Genomic DNA, 19,020 nt, shown 5'->3' on the forward strand with positions numbered 1-19,020 from the left:
TGGAAAAGACCAATCAATGCCAGATAAGCTAAGGTCTCTCACAATCGAAATTTTTCTATTTAGTCTAGACACATTAAGCAACAGGCCATTTTTATTAATTTTCAGAGAAGACGACGGACTTCAAACTAAAAAACGAATTCGAAAAGCCGATGAAGAGCCAGGTAAGTAAGCCTGGGTAAGCGCACAGCCTTTAGACTGCTTTATATGTATCAAGTAACTCAACCTCTTGATACTTAAACTCAAAACAAATATATGTTGCTATTCCCCTGCCAATGGCATAGTAGGCAGCATTATATCCGACCAGTTTGTGAAGGCTTACACTTCAGTTATACGATATTTTTGAAAACGATATTTTTGAAAATTCAGTCACAACTACTATGGCTGGGTTCGATATAGGATGACTTTCTGTAGTTCACCGTGTTTAATTGCCAGAAAATTGTGCATTTGTGTACATGACAAAACACTCAATGGAGGTGCGAGTCTCTTTTTTGCCCGAAAGAACTGCTTGCTCACAATATCAAAGCCCTTCTTACCGCTTCCAATATGCCGGTCACCGTCTCAAACTGCAGCTCTGTCAGCTATTTTCTGCTTCAATTTGTCCAATTTTTATTTCTATAGAAGTTCTGGTTCTATTTGATCATGCTGCAACTGGAATTTTTGAACTGGCCTTGTATTTCTACACGTTTGGCAGTTAAGTAGAGTGATGCAATGTCAATGTTAACTGCCTTTTCTAAATTTAGTTATACGGGACGCAGCCACTCACTTCGCCATTCGATGATCCTGACCAAAAAGGTTGACTTCACTGATACCTTAGACTGAAGCGGAAAATTTATGAACTTCAGATCAAACTAACTTTGATCGCGCTTCGTTTCACGAGATCAATTGTTGAGTATCCCAAACACCATCGAATTGTTCTTTGTGCTTGCAAAGTCAGTAAGTAAGTCGACTGCTCGTTCCTCAGCAGCTCCACTCTGAGTAGCAATCTCAAAAATATCCGCTATATTCTCGTCCAGCTTCTCGAGTTCTTAACTAACACTTTTTGATATCGCACTTCACGCACTTGGAAGCAACTTCCCTCTTTAGCAACTTCATCTTGCCTTTAATATGCTTCATCATAACGTTGGGCTCGTTGCGGATTTCAGTTTCAAGTTGTTTCCAACTCCTCTAGCACATCTTCGATAGTATCTATAGATGCATTGAGAGTAAACCTTCCTAATATTTTAGTGTAGAGCTCTTTATGGAACTGTTCAATGTCCAGGCTCTCGATCGTTACCCAACCTTGACAGAAGACACAATGCACTGCGAATTTATCTATTTCCCAGTCCTTATAAAAAATCCTGCTTTTATCCACATTTTCCTGGAGGGAAGTTTCTGGGTCTTTTATTATGAGGCTTGACAGATATGGCCGACGGTACTATCTAGCGGTAAATACAAAGTTGGTACAGAAATATCTAACTAAGAATTACATGGTAATGCCAATGGCATCACCAAATACAAAAAGTAATTTATGGAAGTAACTCGAAACACAGAAGCTTACCTGAGCTAATTTTGGAGCTAACAGAGCATTCTAGGTCTGTCTCGAACTGAACACATCCACTCATCGATCTGACAACTATTTCCATTGAATGCTCATTGAATAGTATTCTATACACCATATGCTATTACAACCTCATCTTTTATAAACAAAAAATCGTAATTAAAACAACAACTTACCATTACATAAGTCTACGTACAAAAAGCTAGGCAATATTTAGTACGGGGGCTTTAGTGTTACCCCTCAGCAAAGGGGTAAATTATAGCAAAAATTATAGAGCAAAATAAATTATAGAGCAAAATTATATTCCATTTTGAAAGACCTCTATAACAAGAAATTCATTACATCAATAATTTAATTCACTAAGCAGATTTTGATTTCTCATTACAAACAATTTTTCGCTTGGTAAAACAACCTCCTCGAAAACATAAAAGACTTACCCGAGGCAAAGTCTTGTGCTTTATGCTGTTTCACTCTCCTCAAATATTTGTTTTCATTTACCAAGTCAAGTTTTGTGCCACATATGTATAGTAAACAGTCCTGAAAAAGAATTAAATGTATTTGCAGACATAGAATCGAAAACTTCGGTTAAGGTAATGTACTGCATTGGGGCATCCTTCAACATTGTGCATGATGGGCAAAAGGATTCTTTTTTCCTTGAAAAAAAAATAACATAATACGCTTAACTGTGTCAAAGCGCCATGTAAATTAATTAAAAATGTGTTTCCATGAAAACTTAAGACCAAACTTGAAACATAAAAACGAGAGGAAAATTAGTTTACATAAGGGTTCACGCCAAAACGAGCGGAAAGATAAACTAAAAAAAAGGATTAGATTTACTTTGCCTGGAAAGCGGAAATTGTAGTACCCACCTTTAGTTAGCTTTTCAAACAAAAGATTTACGAGATTTAAACTTTGGCTTTGTTTTTTAGCCAGCCATTTCGTTTCAAATTAGTGGTTCTCTATCCCACAATACATTACGACAATGTATATATATATCCTTCACAGAATTTTTAATGCGACTTCTTTTCCAATGTTTTCTCCACTAATTATTTTAATTTTAATAACTTCGTCACAAAATTCAGTTTTTCGTCTACGATTCCTGGTGATTCTCACCCGTTGCATGTCATTTGCTTTGTGATTCGATGTGATCCTCGCTGTCACTTGTCTTTCAACCAATGATTTCATTGTCGACATTTTCATTTCTGATTCGTTGTGATGCTTGTTGTCACACATATTTTACGTTCTTTCGAAAATCCCCAAAGGTGGCGTTCCTCTACGCCTAATTATGGCTTCTTATAGCTCTCCAACTGCCAGATTGGGAAAATGGTTGTCAACCCTTTTTCGCGCCCTTATGCAAACACAAACTTCATACATTAAAAATTCAGTTCACCTTGTCGAAAATTTAAAACACCTTGATATAAAAACGATACAATTTTGGCCAGTTTTGATTCCATTTCTATGTGTACATCTTGTGATATAAAACAATGTGAACTGGTTCTTCAAAGAAAATTAGAAGAAAATATTGACCATATGGACTATAAAACACTGGATATAGAAACTATTATGCGTCTTGTCCGTCTTTGCAATAGTTCCTCCTCATATTTCCGCATATACGCGTGGCAGGGGTCAGCTAGTATATATATATATATATATATATACAACTACGCGCCATTGTAGTTGTGTCCCTATGTCCCACCTGTGAATATACATATATATATATATATATATATATATATATATATATAAACTAGCTGTTGGGGTGGCGCTTCGCGCCACCCCAAACACCTAGTTGGTGGGGGGCGCTTCGCGCCCCCCCCCAAGCCCCCCCGCGCGCGTAAGTCGTTACGCGCCATAATAGTTACGCGCCATTGTAGTTGTGTCCCTATGTCCCACCTGTGAATATAGATAGATATATATATATGGTTTTAACTACGTAAAACTTGCGAATATACAACATTCTTTGCTGTCCCATTGTCTTTGCATATAAATAGATTGTCAGGTTTACCGACTCTTGAACATGCAACATATAATGGTCCATGGGAAAACAATCTGTATTCAGATCTATACTTCATGATTCTAATGATTGCCCTTGAGCTTTGTTGATGGTTATTGCTAATCGACCATTCCCTGTCCCGGTGTCCCGGTCGTCATTTACATCCCCCTGTTTCCCCGGTGTCCCCGTTGTAGTTGTGTCCCGGTCGTCATTTATATTCCCTGTGTCCTGGTCGTCATTTGTATCCCGGTGTCCCGGTCTGTATATACATTCGTTTTTTAGTTTTGTTTTTCTCCTTTATTTTTTTCCTTTTTTTTTTCTTTTTTAGCTTATTTAGATTTTTAGATTTTTTAGTTTTTTTATTAGTTTTTAGTTTTTTTTTCTTTTTAGTTTTTTTACCTTTATTTTAGCTTATTTTTCAGTTTTTTCCTTTTTTTTATTTTTTTTTTTATTTTTTATTTTTTTTAGTTTTTTACCTTTTTTTAGTTTTTTTAGTTTTTTTTAGTTTTTTAGCTTTTTTACTTTTTTTAGTTTTTTTTTTGTAGTTTTTGCCTTATTTTAGTTTTTTTCAGTTTTTTTTTTAGTTTTTTATTGGTTTTTACCTTTATAGTTTTTTTAGTTTGTTAGCTTTTTTATTTTTTTTATTAGTTTTTAGTTTTTTTTTGTAGTTTTTGCCTTCTTTTAGTTTTTTCAGTTTTGACGTCACCTGATCCAGTTTTTTCAGGTGACGTCACCTGATCCATCCATCCACAGACAGACAACTTATTTTTATATATATAGTATGTCCTGGTCGTCATTTATACTCCCTGTGTCCCGGTGCTTTGTTGATTGCTAATCGAACATTCCTTTTGTCCTGGTCGCTTTCTCTTTGAGTGTCGTCATTTATTAGTTTTTTCCTTTTTTTCTTTTTAGTTTTTTATTGGTTTTTACCTTTATTTTAGCTTATTTTTCAGTTTTTTCCTTTTTTTAGTTTTTTTTTATTTTTTATTTTTTTTAGTTTTTTACCTTTTTTTAGTTTTTTTAGTTTTTTTAGTTTTTTAGCTTTTTTACTTTTTTTATTAGTTTTTAGTTTTTTTTTGTAGTTTTTGCCTTATTTTAGTTTTTTCAGTTTTTTTTTTAGTTTTTTTTGTAGTTTTTGCCTTTTTTTAGTTTTTTTAGTTTTTTAGCTTTTTTATTTTTTTTTATTAGTTTTTAGTTTTTTTGTAGTTTTTGCCTTTTTTAGTTTTTTCAGTTTTGACGTCACCTGATCCAGTTTTTTCAGGTGACGTCACCTGACCCATCCATCCATCCATCCACAGACAGACAACTTATTTTTATATATATAGACTAGCTGTTGGGGTGGCGCTTCGCGCCACCCCAACACCTAGTTGGTGGGGGCGCTTCGCGCCCCCCCCCAAGCCCCCCCGCGCGCGTAAGTCGTTACGCGCCATAATAGTTACGCGCCATTGTAGTTGTGTCCCTATGTCCCACCTGTGAATATAGATATATATATATATATATATATGGTTTTAACTACGTAAAACTTGCGAATATACAACATTCTTTGCTGTCCCATTGTCTTTGCATATAAATAGATTGTCAGGTTTACCGACTCTTGAACATGCAACATATAATGGTCCATGGGAAAACAATCTGTATTCAGATCTATACCTCATGATTCTAATGATTGCCCTTGAGCTTTGTTGATGGTGATTGCTAATCGACCATTCCCTGTCCCGGTGTCCCGGTCGTCATTTACATCCCCCTGTTTCCCCCGGTGTCCCCGTTGTAGTTGTGTCCCTGTGTCCCGGTCGTCATTTATATTCCCTGTGTCCCGGGTCCCGGTCATCATTTGTATCCCGGTGTCCCGGTCTGTATATACATTCGTTTTTTAGTTTTGTTTTTCTCCTTTATTTTTTTCCTTTTTTTTCTTTTTTAGCTTATTTAGATTTTTAGATTTTTTAGTTTTTTTATTAGTTTTTAGTTTTTTTTTCTTTTTAGTTTTTTTGTCCCGGTCGTCATTTATATCCCCCTGTTTCCCCCGGTGTCCCCGTTGTAGTTGTGTCCCTGTGTCCCGGTCGTCATTTATATTCCCTGTGTCCCGGTCGTCATTTGTATCCCGGTGTACCGGTCTGTATATACATTCGTTTTTTAGTTTTGTTTTTCTCCTTTATTTTTTTCCTTTTTTTTTCTTTTTTAGTTTATTTAGATTTTTAGATTTTTTAGTTTTTTTATTAGTTTTTAGTTTTTTTTTCTTTTTAGTTTTTTTGTAGTTTTTACCTTCTTTTTAGTTTTGTTAATTTTTTTTTTTACTTATGTCCTGGTCGTCATTTATACTCCCTGTGTCCCGGTGCTTTGTTGATTGCTAATCGAACATTCCTTTTGTCCTGGTCGCTTTCTCTTTGAGTGTCGTCATTTATTTTTTTCTTTTTTAGTTCTTTTAGTTTTTACCTTTTTTATTTTTTTTTAGTTTTTTAGATGAAAATTTTTTTTAGTTTTTTCCTTTTTTTCTTTTTAGTTTTTTATTGGTTTTTACCTTTATGTTAGCTTATTTTTCAGTTTTTCCTTTTTTTTAGTTTTTTTTTATTTTTTATTTTTTTTTAGTTTTTTACCTTTTTTTAGTTTTTTTAGTTTTTTTAGTTTTTTTAGTTTTTTAGCTTTTTTACTTTTTTTATTAGTTTTTAGTTTTTTTGTAGTTTTTGCCTTTTTTTAGTTTTTTCAGTTTTTTTTTTTAGTTTTTTATTGGTTTTTACCTTTATTTTAGCTTATTTTTCAGTTTTTTCCTATTTTTTATTTTTTTTTAGTTTTTAGTTTTTTTAGTTTTTTGCCTTTTTTTAGTTTTTTTAGTTTTTTTAGTTTTTTAGCTTTTTTATTTTTTTTATTAGTTTTTAGTTTTTTTTGTAGTTTTTGCCTTTTTTTTAGTTTTTTTAGTTTTTTAGCTTTTTTATTAGTTTTTAGTTTTTTTTTGTAGTTTTTGCCTTTTTTTAGTTTTTTTAGTTTTTTAGCTTTTTTATTTTTTTTATTAGTTTTTAGTTTTTTTTGTAGTTTTTGCCTTTTTTTAGTTTTTTCAGTTTTGACGTCACCTGATCCAGTTTTTTCAGGTGACGTCACCTGATCCACGATCCACAGATCCACAGACAACTTATTTTTATATATATAGATAGTTTTTTTTTTACTTATGTCCTGGTCGTCATTTATACTCCCTGTGTCCCGGTGCTTTGTTGATTGCTAATCGAACATTCCTTTTGTCCTGGTCGCTTTCTCTTTGAGTTTCGTCATTTATTTTTTTCTTTTTTAGTTCTTTTAGTTTTTACCTTTTTTAGTTTTTTTTAGTTTTTTAGATGAAAATTTTTTTTAGTTTTTTCCTTTTTTTCTTTTTAGTTTTTTATTGGTTTTTACCTTTATTTTAGCTTATTTTTCAGTTTTTTCCTTTTTTTTAGTTTTTTTTTATTTTTAATTTTTTTTAGTTTTTTACCTTTTTTTATTTTTTTTAGTTTTTTTAGTTTTTTAGCTTTTTTACTTTTTTTATTAGTTTTTAGTTTTTTTTTTGTAGTTTTTGCCTTTTTTTAGTTTTTTCAGTTTTTTTTTTAGTTTTTTATTGGTTTTTACCTTTATTTTAGCTTATTTTTCAGTTTTTTCCTTTTTTTTTAGTTTTTTTTAGTTTTTAGTTTTTTTAGTTTTTTACCTTTTTTTAGTTTTTTTAGTTTTTCTTTTTTTAGCTTTTTTATTTTTTTTATTAGTTTTTATTTTTTTTTGTAGTTTTTGCCTTTTTTTAGTTTTTTTAGTTTTTTAGCTTTTTTATTAGTTTTTAGTTTTTTTTGTAGTTTTTGCCTTTTTTTAGTTTTTTTAGTTTTTTAGCTTTTTTATTTTTTTATTAGTTTTTAGTTTTTTTTGTAGTTTTTGCCTTTTTTTTAGTTTTTTCAGTTTTGACGTCACCTGATCCAGTTTTTTCAGGTGACGTCACCTGATCCATCCACAGACAGACAACTTATTTTTATATATATAGAAGATAGATAGATAGATAGATGTGCCGGTGTCCCGGTCGTCATTTGTGTCCCGACGTCCCGGTCTGTAATTTCGTCAGTCGACACACAAACATGACGTCACTCGACAGACACACTGACAACTTATTTTTATATATATATATAGATAGATACGTCAGTGGACAAACATGACTTCAGTCGACACACAAACATGACGTCAGTAGACAGACACACAGACAAACAGCTTATTTTTATATAACACCTAGTTGGTGGGGCGCTTCGCGCCCCCCCCCCCAAGCCCCCCCGTGCGCGTAAGTCGTTACGCGCCATATTAGTTACACGCCATTGTAGTTGTGTCCCTGTGTCCTACCTGTGAATAGAGAAGACAAATCACGGGTGCGTGTTTATTTGTTTGTTTTTTGTATTGTTTTTCCCAGGGGTCATCGTATCGACCAAGTGGTCCTAGAATGTCGCATGAGGGCTCATTCTAAAGGAAATGAAAAGTTCTAGTGCCCTTTTTAAGTAACCCAAAAACTGGAGGGCACCTAGGCCCCCTCCCACGCTCATTTCACAGAAACATGGCTAAATGAGCATGACTCTGCTCTCTTGGATATTCCAGGTTATACATTTTATCATAGGAATCGTCAATTTCGTCAACATGGAGGTATTGGAGCTTATATACGGAGCGATATCGAGGTTTTGGTAAGAAGTGATCTAGTGCTGTTTCACGAGATGTTATTTGAGCCACTTATCCTTCAGCTCAGGCTTAAGCCAAAAGATGTTTATGTTGTTGTACTATATAGACCACCATCTGGGTCTATACCGGCCTTTTTTGATATTTTAGAGGAACAGTTGGATAAACTACCTACTGGTTTGCACCCATTCTTCATGCTTGGGGACTTTAATATTGACCTTAATGATATGAATTCGAATACTCCTATAGATTTCCTACAGCTATGCATGTCATATAGTTTATTTCCCACTATCAATATTTGTACGCGTGTTACCACTTTAACGGCAAAGCTACTTGATAATATTCTTTCCAATTCTAAATTTTCAGATCCAGGGGTTACTGTTACTGATGTTTCTGACCATTTTGGGATTTCGGCAAGTTTTAAAGTTTGTTTTCCGAGGCTGCAAGGTTCTAGACTGAAAATGAGTATGTTACCTGTGCTCAACCAGGGTAACTTAGAAAAGTTTAAACAAGAGATTTCTAATGTTGATTGGAATAATAAAGTTGAAAATCTAGATGATATAAATATAAGTTTTCAAAGATTTTATGATACATTGATCTCTATTTTGAGTAAAACTTGTGTAGTGAATCGGACAAGGTCAAGGAAAAAGATGCCCAAAAAGCCGTGGGTGTCACCTAGTCTTCTGCGGTGCATAAATAAGAAAGACCAGTTATATAGGGATTCAATAAGGAATGAAAATGATCCAGTTTGCACAAGAATTTAAAAAGATTATAAAAATGCTCTTAATAAACTTTTGAGAAACGCGAAGAAAAAATATTTTGAGTGTAAATTTAAAGATGCTAGTGGTAACCCAGCTAAAACTTGGAAAATTATTAAAAGTGTTATATCTTCGACAGATCCGGTTCTGCCTGACGAAGTTACTACAAGTGATGGGTTAAAATCGAATGAGCCTACTGTAATCTGTAATGCCCTTTCGGAACATTTTGCAACTGTTGGGGCTCGATTTTCTCGTGCTACAGTAGCTTCTGATAATGATCCTCCGCTTGAGACTTTTATGGGTACTTCTGTCGATGTATCAATGTATCTGAGACCTGACACTCATGATGAAGTTCGTAAAATTATTTTTGAGATGAAAAGTTCTTCGGCTGGGAGTGATTCCATTAACCTTCTTGTTTTAAAATCCGTGTTTCCAAGCATTTCACATATATTAACGTCCCTTATTAATGCTTGCTTTAAGCAAGGGAAGTTCTCCAATTGTCTTAAAATTGCAAGAATAACTACTGTGTTTAAGGGTGGTAATAAGAATGATCTGGGGAATTATAGACCAATTTCATTATTACCTGTTGTTTCACGGGTTTTAGAAAAATGTATTAATATTAGAATTTATGAGCATTTGGAGCGTCATAAACTTCTACATACCAATCAATTTGGTTTCAGGAAGGGCAGAACAACTGAAATGGCGATTTCATTTATTACTACTATAATTAATGATGCTCAGGATAAAAAGCTTAGGGTAGCTGGTGTTTTTTTGGACTTAATTAAGGCGTTTGACACTGTTGACCATCGAATATTATTTAAAAAATGTGAATTTTATGGATTAAGGGGTGCTACATTGAGTTTGCTGTGGAGTTATCTTCAAAATAGACAGCAGTATGTCAATTTACAAGGATTTTTGTCTAGTAAAAATGTTGTTAATTGGGGGGTTCCCCAAGGATCCGTACTGGGTCCGACTCTGTTTTTAATTTTTATTAATGATCTACCACATGTTGTGAAAGCTCTGCCCAGAATTGACGACTTTGTTGACAATGGTACGAGTAAGACCCAGCTTACTATGCCCTTATTTGCTGATGATACAACCTTGGTGTGTGTTGCCCCTACAGAAGAACTGCTCATGTCAACGATAAATGCAGCAATGAGCAGGATATGTACATGGCTTAAAATAAACCACCTTGACCTGAATATAGATAAGTCAAATTTTGTTATTTTCTCTCGATCTCCGAATTTTTACCCTTGGTTTACGGAAATAATTTCGGAGCGGGGAATTATTAAACGAACAAGATTCACCAAATGCCTCGGAATCAATGTTGATGAAACCCTATCATTTAAAGATCATGTGAAGTCAGTTTCGAAAATATTGTCACGTAACTTAGGTATGATGCGCAAATTAGAACATATTTTCCCCCCAAATGTTCTACGATTGTTATATTTTTCCCTGATTCACCCGTACATTTTGTATTGCTCGTCGATTTGGCTTGGTACTTTCCCTTCGATAGTTCATCCAATCCGTGTGATCCAGAATAATGCTGTCCGAGTTTTTTGTGGTGTTGGGAATCAGGAGTCTTTGAGGTCTATGTATAGTGATTTAAATATAATGCCCGCAGCTGGATTACGTGATTTTTATACGTTGATTTTTATATATAGGTATTACAGAGGTAGCCTTCCCGATTGTTTTACAGGAATATTTTGTGAGAAGTCTGATGTTCACCACCACAATACTCGGATACGAGGTAATACTGAGGTTCCTCGATTAGTTTCAAGTAGGTCTTCTTCTTCACTTATTTACAGAGCTTCAAAACTTTGGAATAAACTGAGTATAGATATCCAGGAAATAGGTAGCCTTGACCAGTTTAAGTCTGATTTACGTGTGGAGTTGCTCGGTAGGTATGCTTTTGAAACTGATTAACTAATATAAATTTTACATAGCTTATTCATTTGTAATATTTATGTATTTTTTTTTGTTTTTTTGCTGTTGTCTTGGGGTCACGCAAGGGAGTGTATTGTTTATGTTTTTTTTTGTTTTTTGTTGATCTCGGTATATGGTCTCATTCTCCTTAACTTCTTATTCTCCATATTGTCTCTTTTTTTTCTTTGAATTTAGCACAGCCTCGCAAGCTTCGCTTATGTTGTGCTATTGATTAAGAAATGTTTTTTTCTAATAAAATTGTTCTACTGCTACTACTACTACTACTACTACTACTACTTACATTTTTACCCAATCTCTTCATAGACTTCACGTGCTACCCAGTCAATTTCACTCTCATTTTATTAAATTTTTTCTTTCGGAAAACTCCATGTTAACCCTGATTCAAACCATTTTACAAGAAATATTTTTTCGAATCTACCATTAATCAAAGCACATCCATACCTGGATTTTTTCCTGCAATAATGCAATCTTATATATATAAAAATAAGTTGTAATGCGCGTTGTAATAAGTTGTTATGCGCGCGGGGGGGCTTGGGGGGGGGGTTTGAAGCGCCCCCACCAACTAGGTGTTGGGGTGGCGCGAAGCGCCACCCCAACAGCTAGTAGGGAATATAAATGACGACCGGGACACTCAAAGAGAAAGCGACCGGGACACAAGGAATGTTCGATTAGCAATCACCATCAACAAAGCACCGGGACATAAATGACGACCGGGACAGAGGGAACATAAATGATGACCAGGACATAAGTAAAAAAAAACTAAAAAAACTAAAAAAAAGGTAAAAACTACAAAAAAAAACTAAAAAGAAAAAAAAACTAAAAACTAATAAAAATACTAAAAAAGCTAAAAAAAAAACTAAGAAAACTAAAAAATGAAAAAAAATAAAAAAAAGAAAAAAACTGAAAAATAAAGGAGAAAAACAAAACCAAAAAAAAATAAAAATAAAAATAAAAAAAACTAAAAAGGTAAAAACTAAAAAAAAATTAAAAAGAAAAAAGAAAAAAAACTAAAAAAACTAAAAAAAAAGTAAAAACCAAAAAAAAGGGAAAAAACACAAAATTTAGTTCGTCATATAACAATTCAAAAACGAATGTATATACAGACTGGGACACCGGGACACAAATGACGACCGGGACACAGGGAATATAAATGACGACCGGGACACAGGGACACAACTGCAACGGGGTTGCCGGGGGGCACAGGGAGATATATAGATGACGACGGTGACACAGGGAATGGTCGATTAGCAATCACCATCAACAAAGCTCAAGGGCAATCATTAGAATCATGAGGTATAGATCTGAATACGGATTGTTTTCCCATGGACAATTATACGTTGCATGTTCAAGAGTCGGTAAACCTGACAATCTATTTATATGCAAAGACAATGGGACAGCGAAGAATGTTGTATATTTGCAAGTTTTTTCATAGTTAAAAACATATATATATATATATATATATATATATATATATATATATATATATATATATATATATATATATATATATATATATATATATATATATATATATATATATATATATATATATATATATATATGTATATATATATATATATATATATATATATATATATATATATATATATATATATATATATATATATATGTATATATATATATATATATATATATATATATATATATATATATATATATATTTATATTCACATGTGGGACACAGGGACACAACTACAATGGCGCGTAACTAATATGGCGCGTAACGACGTAAGCACGGGGGGGGCTGGGGGGTTGCGAAACGCCCCCACCAACTAGGTGTTGGTGTGGCGCGAAACGCCCCCCCCCCCCAACATCTAGTTTATATATATATATATATATATATATATATATATATATATATATATATATATATATATATATATATATATATATATATATATATATATATATATATATATATATATATATATATATATATATATATATATATATATATATATATATATATATATATATATATATATATATATATATATATATAGATAACGTGTAACGGTGTAATGATAAAGATAGTGTAACACACGGACATACATACAACTTATTTTTATATATATAAGATTGCATTATTGCAGGAAAAAATCCAGGTATGGATGTGCTTTGATTAATGGTAGATTCGAAAAAATATTTCTTGTAAAATGGTTTGAATCAGGGTTAACATGGAGTTTTCCGAAAGAAAAAATTTAATAAAATGAGAGTGAAATTGACTGTGTAGCACGTGAAGTCTATGAAGAGATTGGGTAAGAATGTAAGTAGTAGTAGTAGTAGTAGCAGTAGTAGCAGTAGAACAATTTTATTAGAAAAAAAAATTTCTTAATCAATAGCACAACATAAGCGAAGCTTGCGAGGCTGTGCTAAATTCAAAGAAAAAAAAGAGACAATATGGAGAATAAGAAGTTAAGGAGAATGAGACCATATACCGAGATCAACAAAAAACAAAAAAAAACATAAACAATACACTCCCTTGCGTGACCCCAAGACAACAGCAAAAAAACAAAAAAAACACATAAATATTACAAATGAATAAGCTATGTAAAATTTATATTAGTTAATCAGTTTCAAAAGCATACCTACCGAGCAACTCCACACGTAAATCAGACTTAAACTGGTCAAGGCTACCTATTTCCTGGATATCTATACTCAGTTTATTCCAAAGTTTTGAAGCTCTGTAAATAAGTGAAAAAGAAGACCTACTTGAAACTAATCGAGGAACCTCAGTATTACCTCGTATCCGAGTATTGTGGTGGTGAACATCAGACCTCTCACAAAATATTCCTGTAAAACAATCAGGAAGGCTACCTCTGTAATACCTATATATAAAAATCAACGTATAAAAATCACGTAATCCAGCTGCGGGCATTATATTTAAATCACTATACATAGACCTCAAAGACTCCTGATTCCCAACACCACAAAAAACTCGGACAGCATTATTCTGGATCACACGGATTGGATGAATTATCGAAGGGAAAGTACCAAGCCAAATCGACGAGCAATACAAATGTACGGGTGAATCAGGGAAAAATATAACAATCGTAGAACATTTGGGGGGAAAATATGTTCTAATTTGCGCATCATACCTAAGTTACGTGACAATATTTTCGAAACTGACTTCACATGATCTTTAAATGATAGGGTTTCATCAACATTGATTCCGAGGTATTTGGTGAATCTTGTTCGTTTAATAATTCCCCGCTCCAAAATTATTTCCGTAAACCAAGTGTAAAAATTCGGAGATCGAGAGAAAATAACAAAATTTGACTTATCTATATTCAGGTCAAGGTGGTTTATTTTAAGCCATGTACATATCCTGCTCATTGCTGCATTTATCGTTGACATGAGCAGTTCTTCTGTAGGGGCAACACACACCAAGGTTGTATCATCAGCAAGTAAGGGCATAGTAAGCTGGGTCTTACTCGTACCATTGTCAACAAAGTCGTCAATTCTGGGCAGAGCTTTCACAACATGTGGTAGATCATTAATAAAAATTAAAAACAGAGTCGGACCCAGTACGGATCCTTGGGGAACCCCCCAATTAACAACATTTTTACTAGACAAAAATCCTTGTAAATTGACATACTGGTGTCTACTTTGAAGATAACTCCACAGCAAACTCAATGTAGCACCCCTTAATCCATAAAATTCACATTTTTTTGATAATACTCGATGGTCAACAGTGTCAAACGCCTTAATTAAGTCCAAAAAAACACCAGCTACCCTAAGCTTTTTATCAAGAGCATCATTAATTATAGTAGTAATAAATGAAATCGCCATTTCAGTTGTTCTGCCCTTCCTGAAACCAAATTGATTGGTATGTAGAAGTTTATGACGCTCCAAATGCTCATAAATTCTGATATAAATACATTTTTCTAAAACCCGTGAAACAACAGGTAATAATGAAATTGGTCTATAATTCCCCGGATCATTCTTATTACCACCCTTAAACACAGTCGTTATTCTTGCAATTTTAAGACAATTGGGGAACTTCCCTTGCTTAAAGCAAGCATTAATAAGGGACGTTAATATATGTGAAATGCTTGGAAACACGGATTTTAAAACAAGAAGGTTAATGGAATCACTCCCAGCCGAAGAACTTTTCATCTCAAAAACAATTTTACGAACTTCATCATGAGTGACAGGTCTCAGATACATTGATACATCGACAGAAGTACCCATAAAAGTCTCAAGCGGAGGATCATTATCAGAAGCTACTGTAGCACGAGAAAATCGAGCCCCAACAGTTGCAAAATGTTCCGAAAGGGCATTACAGATTACAGCAGGCTCATTCGATTTTAACCCATCACTTGTAGTAACTTCGTCAGGCAGAACCGGATCTGTTGAAGATATAACACTTTTAATAATTTTCCAAGTTTTAGCTGGGTTACCACTAGCATCTTTAAATTTACACTCAAAATATTTTTTCTTCGCGTTTTTCAAAAGTTTGTTAAGAGCATTTTTATAATTTTTATAAATTCTTGTGCAAACTGGATCATTTTCATTCCTTATTGAATCCCTATATAACTGGTCTTTCTTATTTATGCACCGCAGAAGACTAGGTGACACCCACGGCTTTTTGGGCATCTTTTTCCTTGACCTTGTCCGATTCACTACACAAGTTTTACTCAAAATAGAGATCAATGTATCATAAAATCTTTGAAAACTTATATTTATATCATCTAGATTTTCAACTTTATTATTCCAATCAACATTAGAAATCTCTTGTTTAAACTTTTCTAAGTTACCCTGGTTGAGCACAGGTAACATACTCATTTTCAGTCTAGAACCTTGCAGCCTCGGAAAACAAACTTTAAAACTTGCCGAAATCCCAAAATGGTCAGAAACATCAGTAACAGTAACCCCTGGATCTGAAAATTTAGAATTAGAAAGAATATTATCAAGTAGCTTTGCCGTTAAAGTGGTAACACGCGTACAAATATTGATAGTGGGAAATAAACTATATGACATGCAAAGCTGTAGGAAATCTATAGGAGTATTCGAATTCATATCATTAAGGTCAATATTAAAGTCCCCGAGCATGAAGAATGGGTGCGAACCAGTAGGTAGTTTATCCAACTGTTCCTCCAAAATATCAAAAAAGGCCGGTATAGACCCAGATGGTGGTCTATATAGTACAACAACATAAACATCTTTTGGCTTAAGCCTGAGCTGAAGGATAAGTGGCTCAAATAACATCTCGTGAAACAGCACTAGATCACTTCTTACCAAAACCTCGATATCGCTCCGTATATAAGCTCCAATACCTCCATATTGACGAAATTGACGATTCCTATGATAAAATGTATACCCTGGAATATCCAAGAGAGCAGAGTTATGCTCATTTAGCCATGTTTCTGTGAGACCAATAACCTTAAAATGGAAAGTTCACATATCTCGCTTATAAAATTAAAAGATGAGTTCAAACCTTGGCAGTTAAGATGGAAAACTCTGAGATCTTCAGAATCACCACCACCATTCACGGACCTCAAACCATCCTTAAATAAGTACTTTGAATTACAAGAAACATATTGACCAGCAATCCCAATATCATAATTCCGGTGGAGCTGCTCCGTAAACATACTACCAAAATCCACAAATGAAGCGTCCATAATTTTAAGACGGCTGTTGCCCAGGGTGCCACAATCATCATCAACCATATTTATACAGTTTTACAACAAAGTAATTTGGCCTCATCTCCACAACAAAACAAAAAAGAAAAGAAAAAGAACTAAACAAGAACAAAATAGAATATAAGAAACAACAAAAGAATGACACTTTCCATCTTAGAAAAAAACAAACACAAAAAGAAACAGGCCGTATTTCGTTAACCCGTAACGAACCAATGTACAAGTTACCAAATACAACGGCTACTAATTCCTACAATCACACAACCATAATTATTGCGACAAAATAGTAAGTTTTATTTTTTTTATTAAATTTTGTTATTATTTTTTTTTAATTATTCTTTTCAATAACAAATAAACACTCACTAATTCTAACAACTGCAAAAAAGAAAAATTAAAAAAAATTAAGAATCCAACAAACTCTTAGCATTGTACCAAGGCACTTTAATAACACGGTTGTCCTTTTTAACAGACACTTTCCACCCTAATTTTAACAAAATTCTTGGAACAGTGAACCACAGTGAATGGTGGCAACTTGTCAGGTGGGAGTGACAAACCAGCTACAATCACCTCTGAAACCCGAGATGCAGCCTCATTCAAGGGTACATCATTAAGGCCCCAAAACAACAAATTATGCAACTTGTCCCGATTTTCATCAACAAGAGACTGGGACACGACCACATTCATTTCCTCATTGCATTTCTTAATCAGCTGTGACTGGGCTTTTACAATACTTTGTAGAGTTAGAAATTCCGACTTCACTGTTGCAATTTCATTGTCCGTTGCATTACTTTTATTTTCAAGCACCATAACATGACTTTTAACTGTACCCAAATCGTTCTGAATTTCAAATACACTCTGCTTTAGGGTTTCCATGTTCACATTTATAGATTGGACCATTTCCAAAATTTTAATGATATTCTCTGCATTCGTTTTCTGGCAGTCCGCATTAACACTCGTATCCGAATTACTAGTAGAATTCATAACCGGATCCGATAGCTCAGCTTCTATCCGGTTGCGTTTGGGTCTGGCTTTCTTTCCCATCCTGACTTTATCAAAATAATATGTCACCTACCTTTACAAAAACTTATTTTTTACCCACGCTAGTTTACAGCGTGCAATTTGCATAAACCGTTAAAAGGGCACGGCTAACACCACATCAGGATTCCTCAGGAACTAGCTCGAACGTAGAACTCACTCCTTTATATCCAAGATTATATTGGAACAATTAATTTAAGCAATTATCACGCTATTATTCACATAAGTCTACAACATGGCATAGCAACCGTTGTATCCGGGCAAAAGCAGTCAGACAAGTTTATCCATTGACTGCTGAATGCGAACTGAAACTAATAAGGGTTACATTAATAAAAATAAACACGCTGAATATTGTAGTATCCAATGATCCAAAAAAGACTAAAAAAATATAAAAGCAAACAAAATTGAGAAATGTTCTTCTTGGATGCACCAGGAGGTACTGGCAAAACTTTTCTAATAAGATTGATTCTGGCATCAATTCGATCCAAAAATGACACAGTGTTGGCCCTTGCATCGTCCAGGATAGCCGCAAAGTTGCTGCCTGGTGGTAGAACTGCTCATTCCGCTTTGAAATTGCCTCTGAATATGCAATCTACAGAAACTCCCACGTGAAACATTTCCGAATCATCTGGGATGGGTAAAGTATTGCAGCAATGCAAACTTATTGTTTGGGACGAGTGCACAATGGCACACAAAAAATCGCTCGAAAGCTTGACCGATCATTGCAAGATTTGTGAGGAAATTTCAAACCCTTTGGCAGCACATTAATATTGCTTGTGGGAGATTTCTGGCAAACATTACCTGTTATTCCTAGATCTACACCTACGGATGAAATGAATGCTTGCCTGAAAATTTCTAATTTATGGGTACACGCAAAGACATTAAAATTAACTATAAGTCCGATTGCAAAACCAATAATACTGTTGCTAAATATTAACCCACCCAATCTTTGCGACGGCACGCGACTTGCCGTAAAAAAAAACAATGTAAAACGTAATAGAGGCAACAATTTTGAAAGAGCCTTCCGAGGGTGAGGCTGTTCTTATGTTTCGCATTCTCATAATTCCAACGGATCTGCCTTTTCAATTTAAAAGATTGCAATTCCCATTTGGATTACCATTTGCAATCACCATGAACAAAGCTCAAGGGCAATCACTAGATAAATGCGGTATTCATCTTAATACGGATTGTTTTTCCCAGGGATAATTATATATTGCATGCTCAAGAGTCGGTAAACCGGAAAATCTGTTTATATGCACAGACAATGGAACAGCTAAGAATGTTGTATATCCACAAGTTTTACGCAGTTACAAATTAGCACATATCCGTTGTATATACATAAGAGAATCCATATATAGAAGCCTGCCACGTGCCGCTAGATGGGGCTAGGCGGCGAAGTCGCCTGATCCCAGCTAGTCTATCTATATATAA

The 19,020-nt window shown here is 34.0% G+C and overlaps 1 long non-coding RNA gene across 1 annotated transcript in view; it reads right to left on the reverse strand.

Moving 5' to 3' along the window:
- The window catches only part of LOC136025056 (uncharacterized), a 51,192-nt gene extending 33,295 nt beyond the window's left edge, over positions 1-17,897 (reverse strand). The window contains exons 1-2 of the long non-coding RNA XR_010617006.1: positions 17,627-17,897; positions 1,975-2,074 (exon numbers count right to left, since the gene is read on the reverse strand). This is a non-coding gene — a long non-coding RNA (uncharacterized LOC136025056). The remainder of the gene's footprint in view (positions 1-1,974; positions 2,075-17,626) is intronic.
- Positions 17,898-19,020: the final 1,123 nt, after the last annotated feature.

This window comes from Artemia franciscana, chromosome 3 (assembly GCF_032884065.1).
Source record: "Artemia franciscana chromosome 3, ASM3288406v1, whole genome shotgun sequence".
Lineage (NCBI taxonomy): Eukaryota > Metazoa > Arthropoda > Branchiopoda > Anostraca > Artemiidae > Artemia > Artemia franciscana.